The sequence below is a fragment of the Dendrobates tinctorius genome, unplaced genomic scaffold (assembly GCF_039654945.1).
Source record: "Dendrobates tinctorius isolate UK_male_01 unplaced genomic scaffold, ASM3965494v1 ptg000086l, whole genome shotgun sequence".
NCBI classification, from domain to species: Eukaryota; Metazoa; Chordata; class Amphibia; order Anura; family Dendrobatidae; genus Dendrobates; species Dendrobates tinctorius.
In genome coordinates, this window is record NW_027361754.1 from 19681442 (window position 1) to 19692129 (window position 10688).

Below are 10688 nucleotides of genomic sequence, written 5' to 3' on the forward strand. Positions count from 1 at the left end.
GCTGAGAAGAAAGGCTCATCTCCAGTGAGAGCGCATGAACTGGAGCCTGGTTTCCACGGCTGTATGGACACTGATGGTCCTACAGCAGACAGCAGAGGCGTAGAAGGCTATAAATGCAATACTCCCATCTAAGACTTGAGGGCACAACAGCAACACGGATAGTGAGCTGGGACTTTGGAGTGAGGAGTCCCCGAAACAGGCTACAGTTGTCTGCCATACAAGTAGAGTACTTAGGAACATCTGACAGGAGGAACTTCAGTGTAACTCCGTACTGGAGACCCCTTAAGTAAGCGCTAGGAAGAAGACTGCACAGCCCATCTGCTGAGAGAGAATCCCTGAGTTGCTTCCAGGCTAGCCTGCTCCGTTACCATCTGTAATCAGGACCCTGGACTGCGTTTATCAAGTAAAGGTACAGAAATTGCACCCCGCTGTGTCTTGTCTGCATCCTACCTTTCCGGCACCGCTACATCCCCGTGCCAACCACATCTACACTGCCCTGGAACTACAGCTTCACCTGTGGGGAGCTTTTACATCTCTGCTGCACCATACCATCAGTCCCAGCGGATCTGCATGCAGCGTCGGCTTAACAACCTCCATTGCCGAACACCATGGGTGGCGTCACGAACTATTCATCTAACTATATTCCACCATTCCCATTTTCCCCATTACTTGGGCGCCCAGGGCCACGGTCCGGGTCACTGCTGCTGTGACACATCCCACTGATACCGGCTCGGTACAGAGTACCCCACAGCCCTGGGAGGGCGACCCAACACCACCTCTGCACAGCTGAATTTCACTGCCACTAAATGAGAAGGTTAAATATGACGTGCTGAATCGAGTTAGTCACAGTAAAACAAAATTTTTATTTGTGGATGAGGCCTGTATGACAAAAAAAATAAAACTGAGATCTACTGTATGACTTTAGTAAAAGAAGATATTTTTTTTGGCCCTGTCGATAAGGCCTGTATAAGAGTGAGTGGATGCTCTAAACAATTTAAAAGTTCCATGTCCCCTGCTGTATAACATTAGTAACAGAAGAATTTTTGGAGGCCTGTTGATAAGGCCTATTAAAGATTGAGTGTAAGCTCAAAACAATTTAAAAGTGCTATGTGCCCTGTTGTATGATGTTAGTAAGAGAAGAATTTTTGGGGGCCTGTCGATAAGGCCTGTTAAACACTGAGTAGATGCGCAAAACTATTTAAAAGTAAAATGTTCCTGCTGTATGACGTTAGTAACAGAAGACTTTTTTGGGGCCTGTCGATAAAGCCTGTTCAAGATTGAGTGTATGCTCAAAACAATTTAATAGTGCCATGTCCCCTGCTGTATGATGTCAGTAACAGAAGAATTTTGGGGGGCCTGTCGATAAAGCCTATTAAACACTGAGTGGATGCTCAAAACGATTTAAAAGTGACTTGTACCCTGCTGTATGACGTTAGTAACAGAAGAATTTTTGGGGCCTGATGATAGGGTCTGTTAAACATTGAGTGGATCCTCACAACAATTTAAAAGAGCCATGTCCCCTTCTGTATGATGTTAGTAACAGAAGAATTTTTGGGGGCCTGTCGACAAAGTCTGTTATAGATTGAGTTGATGCTCAAAACAATTTAAGTACCATGTCCCCTGCTGTATGACGTTAGTAACAGAAGAATTTTTTGGGCCTGTTGATAAGGCCTGTTATAGATTGTGTATGCTCAAAACAATTTAAAAGTGCCAAATCCCCTGCTGTATGATGTTAGTAGCAAAAAAAATTTGGGGGGGCCTGTCGATAAGGCCTGTTAAACATTGAGTGGATGCTCAAAACAATTTAAAAGTGACATGTCCCCTACTGTATGACATTAGTAACAGAAGAATTTTGGGGGGCATGAATGGGAACGTACAACAGAACCAGTAACAGGGCAGGTATGGGAAGTACAAGATCCAGGATCCAGACTACAACTATTACTCATCTACCCAACAACAATTAATAGAGAGCGTTTGATGCTCGTCGGAAGATAGGAGTAACAGATGAGCGTCTCAAGCTATGTATAAATGATGAACGTGTGAAATTGGATGCCAAAGAAGCACATAATATAGAAGATAGGCTCAAAACAATTTCAAACTCAGATCTTGCCTGATGTATCACGTTTGTAAAAAAAAATATATATATTTTAATGTGCAACAGCTCTGCACACAGAAGAATTTCAACGGCACTAAATGAAAAGGTTGGATATAGCAGGCTGTATCACGTTTGTATCACGTAAGGTCTGCAGACAGGTTCATATAACCGCCACAACATGACAATGTGTGATATGGTGGCCTGTATCACATTCAGCAGCAGAAAAATTATTCATTTTTTTAATGCACGTTAGGTCTGCAGACAGGTTCTCATCACCGCCACAACAGAAATATGTGTGATAAGGGGCCTGTATCACATTCAGCAACAGAAAAAAATTATAATTTTTTTAATGTGCCTTAGGTCTGCAGACAGTTTCTTATCACCACAGCAATAAAAGACAAGGTGGTTACAGCAGGCTTTTTCACTAGTGAAAAAATACTATTTAATATGCTATACTTGTGCATGGAGCATAATAGAAGCAGTGCACAACACACTTGTAGGACATGTGCCCTGCCGACTTTGTCTGGGAACCTCAGAAATGCCCCCCCCCAAAAAAAATATACGAAAGGTAAATTTTACAGCCACACTGGACACTATCTAGCTACACTATCTGACTGATATGCAACCGCCTAACTAACTAGCTGAAATCTTGATGTAAACAGTGGCAGCATCAGGAGCAGCCTCTCTGCGCTGTATCAGTGTCAAAATGGTGCTAAAACAAGATGTCCGCTATTGATATGCAAAGGGACATGTGATTTCAGCAGCCAATGACACAAGCCATTGTGTCAGGACATTGTGGGTGTTTCCTGCGCCCTGATTGGCTAGCCGCAATGTGCACACATAACGTTAGGGGAAAGAAAATTACTGCTGTGCTTACAAAGCACCATGTGTCTGAGCTCTCCAAACCCTCTCCCCTCATCAAACACGTGCCAAACGCTCATGATACATCACTAGTGATGGGCGAGCACTAAAATGCTCGGGTGCTCCTTGCTCAGGTCGAGCAAATCGGAATGCTCAGTGCTCGACCTGAGCAACAAGCTCAATGTAATCTATGGGAAAATCGAGCATTTTTCCCGCTGCCCCTCTTCCCTCCCGGAGGTCTGTAGAGGGACTAGAAACTGCGGAAATCGATGGGAACAGTGCTCACATGACATGGAAACAGCATGGGGAAACCGCCTGGGAGCATCTCTGACTCCCAGGTCACTGCTGTGATCAATGTCAGAGTCTTACGCCACTTTTACAATGTATAGAAATACATGCAGCCGGGGATTTCTGGCATAAAAGCTTTGATGGATCAGGGCTTATTTAATTTAAACCATTTTGTGTCAAAGTATCCAACCTCCTAATTCACCTCATCTCTTTCTTCTTTAATAAGCTTTACCCGAAATCCTCCCTCCTTTTTCATTTTGCTAAAAATCATGAACATGTGAACAGCCCCATAGACTATAATAGGTACTTGTTCTGTGTGTAAAAAACTTCATGCCAGCAGTGGCGTAAAAATAAAAGGCAAAAAAATGGATAAAATTTACCTAGAGGAACCTGTTTAAGGCCACATTCACACGTTCAGTATTTTGGAACAACCAGAGGTAAAGAATAATAGGAACAAGTGCGCCCCTTCTGTATTTATCACCCACTCCTGATTTTGGCTACAAATACTGATGTAAAATACTGATCAAATACTGAACGTGTGAACGTGGATTAATGATTTTTGATTTGTGTTTTTTATTTTTTATAAATGTGGTCTATTATGACTTTGAATCCGCATTTTTTATTTTTTTTAAGGTTACCTTTCTATTTTATGTCTTTTCAAATTGACGCACATGAATTTAGCTCAAAATAAAACAGGTCTTTTTTTGTCCTTTTTTTGACCTCCTTTTGCAAATTTTTAATGCAAAATGTAGCAGGTTTCTTTATAATGTCACAAAATTAGCACGCAATATTCAGGTGTACATAAAATCACTGGGGTGGGGAGGAGTGCATTTGTGTCAAAATTTTGCAACTTAATGAGGCATAATTGATAAATCAGTCAACAACATCCAGAAACCCCAAACACAATAATGAATCAGACCCCATGTGCTAAAAATTTGCTAAGATACTAGGTAAAAAAAAAAGCAAATAGTGAAAAAAAGATACATTCCCTGGTTGCTGGAACATCATTGATGAGTGTATGCCAGGTTTTTATAAATTTATTATAGTATCACAGAGCCCAGATAAACAACAGTATCCTAAATCTTCTTTGCTGCGTCTCTCAGTTCTCCGTGTCCTCTGAAAAGGTGTCCCTTCTGGCGAGGCATCCAGTGTCACCAGGAGGACGCCATTTGAGCCTAAAGATTTGCTTCGAGAGTTTGATGCCATACTATTTTCCTAGCATGAGTCCGCACCTTGTCCTGCAGCTAGTATTGGATAACTCCTTCTGTGCTGGGACCTGTTACCTTATAGCGATACTTTCCATTGGCCACATCTACAATGAGGTCATCAGGATCTGCTATTTAAACCAGACAGGCCTTTCATTCATTGCTTGAATGTCAGTGCAGATATTTCTGGGGTTGGGCTGTGTACTGCCTCAGGCTAGATGGTAGTTGTACTAGTGCTACCTATTACCTGTGATTCTATCCACGCCAAACCAGTCTTGTCCTGTTGCCACTTTTGCGTCCGGCTGCCCACTGGTGACTATTCTGGGTATGTGACTAAGTCTGCTTTGCCAATGTGAGGAGGGAAGTGTGAAAGCCAGTGAGTCCCTTGATTACAATCTCCAGTATAGACCCTACCAAGTGACACGTATGATTTTGATTTGGCACACATAAAGGGGTCACTGCACATCAGATTGGTGGTGCACTATAGACATCACATCTACAGTTATCTGGTGGGGCTGTCACACGATCAGTAGGTATGGTGCACATGACCTATATATTGGGCTAAGTGCATGACTTGCTAACTGTGCACAGGTTTTGGCAGATGCTTCTTCGTCGGCACCACTAATCTCTTGACACAGGAGCGAGTGGCACCAGAGAAGATGTTTAGGTCCATGTAACGGTAACCAAATGGTGCTTAACTGTGTCTTTAATTTGCTGCAAACTTGATTGTATGTTGAGTTTCCTTTGCATTAAACTACGTACATGGCAGCAGGGTGAGAAATCTTGGGTGTCGTGTTGCTAGAGGCCATGAATCGCAGAGTGGTTGCTGTGAAAGACTATTTCCGGGCACCATGAAATGAGTTTTGTTCGTTTTTTGTTTTTTTTTTCCTTCTTTTTTACAATTACAAACTAGTGATTTCCCACCGGTGTATTTATGCCAGAACTACTATGCCTGGTTGTGGCAAATATCCTGGAAGCTAATAAGTTCAGCCTGAATCACACATTGGTTTTAATGTATGAGTGCTATGAATTTTTTTTTTTTTCTGACATCTGAATGAGGCCTTAGACTGCTCGAGTACACAAGTTGTGAGGAGAGTTGACTTGTGCAGCAGCTGTGAACTCATCATGAAGGGGCAAACTTGACACAAGTCTCCCTGCAATTGTGGTTCAGTATAGAGACCAAGTGACTCTTGTGCTGGTGAAATACTACGCAGCGTCTGCCATCTGTGTAAGGAGGTGGCAGAGAACCTCACATGCCTCGTCTCCCCTGGACACTGTTCGCACGATTACCTGCGGCACCTCATTGTTTAATTGTTAATGTGTTGTGTAATGTCTATGTACTGTGATGTCATGTAAATGTTTAGGATCAGGGATAGAAGTTAGCATACAGTAATAGTGGAGTTAAGCCCCCTTCTCACATAGCGAGATTGCTGAAGCGTCACCGATTTTGTGTCGCAACAGCGATCTCGCTACATGTGACACGCAGCGGTGAGCGGCCCCCCTGCTAGATATCGCTGATCGTGCTCGACTGTCCTGAGCCATTTTTTTTTTTTTTTTTTGTCCTTGGCGTCCCGCTGGCCAGTGCGCATCGCTGTGTTTGACGCCGACGAGCGACCTCGTTGGCAACGCAGAACTCAGGGACGCAGGCGGGAATTGTCTGAAAAGCTGCTGTGTGACAAGGTACCAACGACCGGCGAGGTCGTTACATGGATCATTGCTGCGTCGCTGAAGAGATCTACCTGTCTGGCAGCTTACTAGCGACCATTTAGCGACGCACCAGCGATCCTTACCAGGTCGAATCGTTGTTGGGATCGCTGGACGGTCGCTAAGTGAAACGGGACCCTTACAACAGAGGGGGCACATTAGAAAGACTAAGATAATGGTATTAGTTTAGGCACAGGCAGCATAAGAGTTAAGTAGATGGGAGTTACAGGCTGTGGGGGATAAGTCTGCGAATAGCAGTAAGGGGGCCCCCAAGCTGAAGAACAGTGTAAACGGGCACCAGATCAACAGGATCATCCCCCAGAAAGGATTTGGGGTCTAAGACTGGGGCTGGAGCAGCTGAGATGGTGTTCCTGGTACGTTTCCCTATTGGAACCGGACAAGGGGCTGACAGGGAGCTGGTGATGCTGAAGGTACAGATGGGACATGGACTGACGATATATCAGAGGAAGGGGAAAGTACAAGAAACGTTGCCCTGTGTGAACTGTGCTGCTGATGTGGTGGATTCCTTGATGTTTAGTAAAGTTCAACTGTTGGAAAAGAACTCTGACTTTGTGTTGTTTCAAGGAACCTGAGAGCCAGAAGCTGGAGTAACAGAGGTAACCAACTGTATAGCAGCACCAGGACTTTATCTTCTCATGTACAAGGTGCCAGGGTACTGACTGCTGCTTAATGGACTCGCCCACGACTACTACCCCATGCCACCTTGTTACATCAGGAGGGTAATGCCAACTGAGGTGGCACACTAACAATCTGGTTTACAAGGTGAGATGGCTCTTTTTCAGTGTAAACCTTTAACAATCGATGTGTGGAACATGCAGCTGTATCATTGCCGCCCACTTCTGGTCTTACCCTGAAGACTTGATATATTCTCATCAGATTTTTTTTTTTTTCCTGTTTCTAGGTCCAAGATTTTGGATAAGAACAGTGGCCTTATCGCTTAAGCAAAATTGTACTGTGCCTGTCTTGCTATGCAACAAAACCAGGTGAGCAATAAATAATCTTTAGTACTCTTTTGGCTACTAGACACATGTAAATTGTATATTATATTTTACTGATGGCAAAAAAAGGGCCATGGTGGTGCTAACACAAAAAAAACACTCTGCTACTTTGCCTGTGTAGCTTCTCCATATTGCTGCCAGTGGCATCTGCTGGTCTGCTGGCTTCTTATCCCAGCAAGAGGCATTGTGGGGTTGGTGATCGGTTGCAGTGGTCATGCTCCATAAGAGTCTAGCTCTTTCTTCCGGCTCAAATGAAAAGTGACTGCTGTAACTGATCAGTGGCCACCTGATGCCCCCGTACTGGTAGAGGAACCAGTGGACTGGAAGCTGTATGGAGGAGAAAAGGGAAGGGGTACTGGTTGGGTTTGATGAACCATCCATCATGCTGCACAGTAAATCTTCTTTTCCAGGGTGACCATTCCCAGATTTGAATTCCTTTTGGTGAAATGGAAGTAAAATATCCTGGAAGAAGATTCTACACCATGTACCATGGGACAACTGTAGATGCAGCTGAGAGTATCATTAAGGATGGATTTCAAGTTTCTGTTGATGGGATGTTAGGGAGAGGAGTCTATGTTAGTAGAGATGTAGAGAAAGCGTCAAGATATCCAATAAATGTGACACAGGCAGATCAGAAAGTAGTTTTGGAGCTTTCTGTAAGAGTGGGAAAGGTTAAGAAAATTGACAGCCAAGATCACCCTATGCGGCTCACCTGGCATGATGAAGGCTACGACAGCGCTTGGGTGCCTCCAGGATGTGGCATGGTGCAGAGTAACCTAGAAGAGGATTGTATTTATGAGCCTTGGAGGATCAAAGTGACCGATGTTGTTGGTGGTCCCGCTCAGCACATCATTTCTTTAAAACAATTAATTATCAGAAAAAAATAAATTTCTAAAATTCTCATGAATGTGAATGAATCAGTAACTTCTTGTAGGAGTTTTTTCATATTTTGTGAAAACGTTTATCTCAGGTTGGAGGTGCACTACTAAAGGAACCTGTTAACAAATATACTGTGCCATCTGCATAGGTGCCGAATACAACCAGAGTTGACTTATGTCAGGACAGCGTGTCTCTGGAAGAGGCTGGGACTGCCCCCTTGACTCTTCATATATTGTGTGCCCTACTTTTATAACTATAATTTCTCTTCCTGCTCCAAGGCCCATTTCAAATTTTGCATCCTTAGAAAGCTGTCACTATACAGTACAACACTACTGCTCTGGGTTACATGACTCAGAGGTTTACATTCTTAAAAAAAAAAACTTTGATCTCAGGAAATGTTTGGTTAAGTCCAAAATGTATGGTAGCATGGATGATGCCTACTTGTACAGTGACATGATTATATACTGATGTGAAGATCTTCAAAGGCCGGTTGTTAGAGCATATTTGACATTGGAATTTTGCAACTGTAGAAGTCTGTTAGCATTAGGCAATGGTCACATCACATTCTGGCCTCAAGTTTTGTGGCTCAATCGGGGCTTCCTTCTGAAGACCTAAAACAGGATTTAGACAGAAAGCAGATGGAACTGTTTGCTGAGGCAGCTGTGGTCACTTCCTGTTGTGCCTTTCATTTTGGCAGTGTTTGTCTTTAGAATTGCAAATTACGCTTTTGTGCCCTACTACACAAAAAAGCCCTGGTGATCTCTCTGGATTTTGTTTATAAGCAGCTGGCTTGTGACTGCTGTGAAGAACTGGTGTGCTCAGCATTTGTGTCCTCCCAGCTAGCGAACCCTAAAGTTGTCAGACTGACCTGGAACTAGTGTAAAAATGCCAAGTCGCCAACCTTTACACAACTTTGTCATGCAACATTTCAAGAAGTTTAATTCCAAAATCTTCTGCACGAAAACTTGAATCTGGACTGAATTGTTATCTTGCCTTTTTGCCATTAACCCTTTTTTGTTTTTCCAGTAAAAGTTGCCGAATGTAGCTAATGTAGATTAACGCTAAAGACGGATGATTATTATAGTGATGTATTGTGAATGTTTTGTTTTCTGTACATTCAGAAGTGATAAAGTGTAAAGGTCGAGTCTATAACAAAGCAGTGGTCAATTATGTGCTGTTGGGTTAGTCTGAAGGCATAATAAAGTGCTGAACCACTAAGAATATGTTATTGCAGTTCTGAAAAACTACAATATGTTTTGCAAAACATTTGAAGCTCGTTTGTTGTTCTACAGACAAATTGGTAACAAGCCTGGAAGTACCTCAGGGGTGTGACCATGTATTTTTAATGTATAGACAATTGGATATGACCCCAAGGCCCTCTAAAGCAAAAATAACACAAGACTTCAAAGCTTCACTTCTCAGCCCTGACACATCAGATTCCTACAAGACTGGAATCATAGGATCTACAGAAGCAAAACACTTAGTTATTAAATAGGATATTACAAAACCAACTGATTTAGAACTTTTATGACAAGGATAGAAATATGCAATAAAAAATGGGTGGCATTTTGGTTAAATGGCATACAGACTTTATCTCTAAACTGAAATTATAAATTGAGGCTATTAGTTTTATAGTTCAGGTAATATAATGAATGATTGCTGTTAGCAGGGGAGGAAGAGTAAACACTTCAGAATACAAATAATCACAAGGATTCCCCCAGACGACGTCAACCACTTCTATTCTTCTGGGATCAAAGATGCAGTATTCTTCCTGGCTGCTACGATTCATACCGTAGCATGGTGGCACCCAGGCAGTGTCATAGCCTTGCTGGTGCCATGTCTTCTGTAATGGGTGGTTATGATGGTCTATCCTTTTGACTTTTCCAACATTCACCCTCAACTTGAACACAACCTTCGTGGGATCGTTTTTCTTTGTGTTTCATAGCCTTATTTATGTCTCGACTCACGTAGACCGCTGGCCCTAACTTGCCCTTTTTGGATGGCATAAATCGATGCTGGATGATCTGAGTGGCTGCAACATAGTTGGTGCCATGAAACATAGTGTAGCTCTGATGATGAATGGGATCCTGACTGCTTAGTGGGCACAGTGCGTGAGATGTTGGTAAAGACATAGGCTCCAAAAGTCCCACAAGGAAACATGTTTTATCTGGAAATAAAATTAATAATAGACATTGAAGCAGGTCTGAAGGGAGTTTCAACTTTTAAAGACAACCTGACAGTAGATTTATACTCCCCGAACTATAGGCAGCACGAGTTGGACATCGATTGAGTTACTATATCCCAGAGCCCCTCTATACACAGTATGAGACCCCCTCAGCTTTCTAAATACATTGAGATGTTCCCACAGTTATCTATATACAGTATTCTGGCTTCCACAGCTCACTATATAGTATGATGTACCACAGCTCACTATATACAACAGGATTTCCCCACTGCCCTCTATATAGAGTATCATTCCCCCATAGCTCATTATATAGACATTTTGATGTCCGAACAGCTACACTATACACAGTATGATAGATCCCACATCCCCATAACACCCTTATATAAAATACGATGCCCCCCTCCAGTGACCAATATGCAATATTATGTCCACCACAGCTCTCTATATACAGT

General features: G+C 42.8%; 1 long non-coding RNA gene across 1 annotated transcript; it reads left to right on the forward strand.

Moving 5' to 3' along the window:
* Positions 1 to 4626: 4626 nt before the first annotated feature.
* On the forward strand, positions 4627 to 8817 carry LOC141097745 (uncharacterized). Its single transcript, XR_012234038.1, has 4 exons — positions 4627 to 4774; positions 6739 to 6936; positions 7076 to 7157; positions 7583 to 8817. It is a non-coding gene; the product is annotated as an uncharacterized lncRNA (long non-coding RNA).
* Positions 8818 to 10688: the final 1871 nt, after the last annotated feature.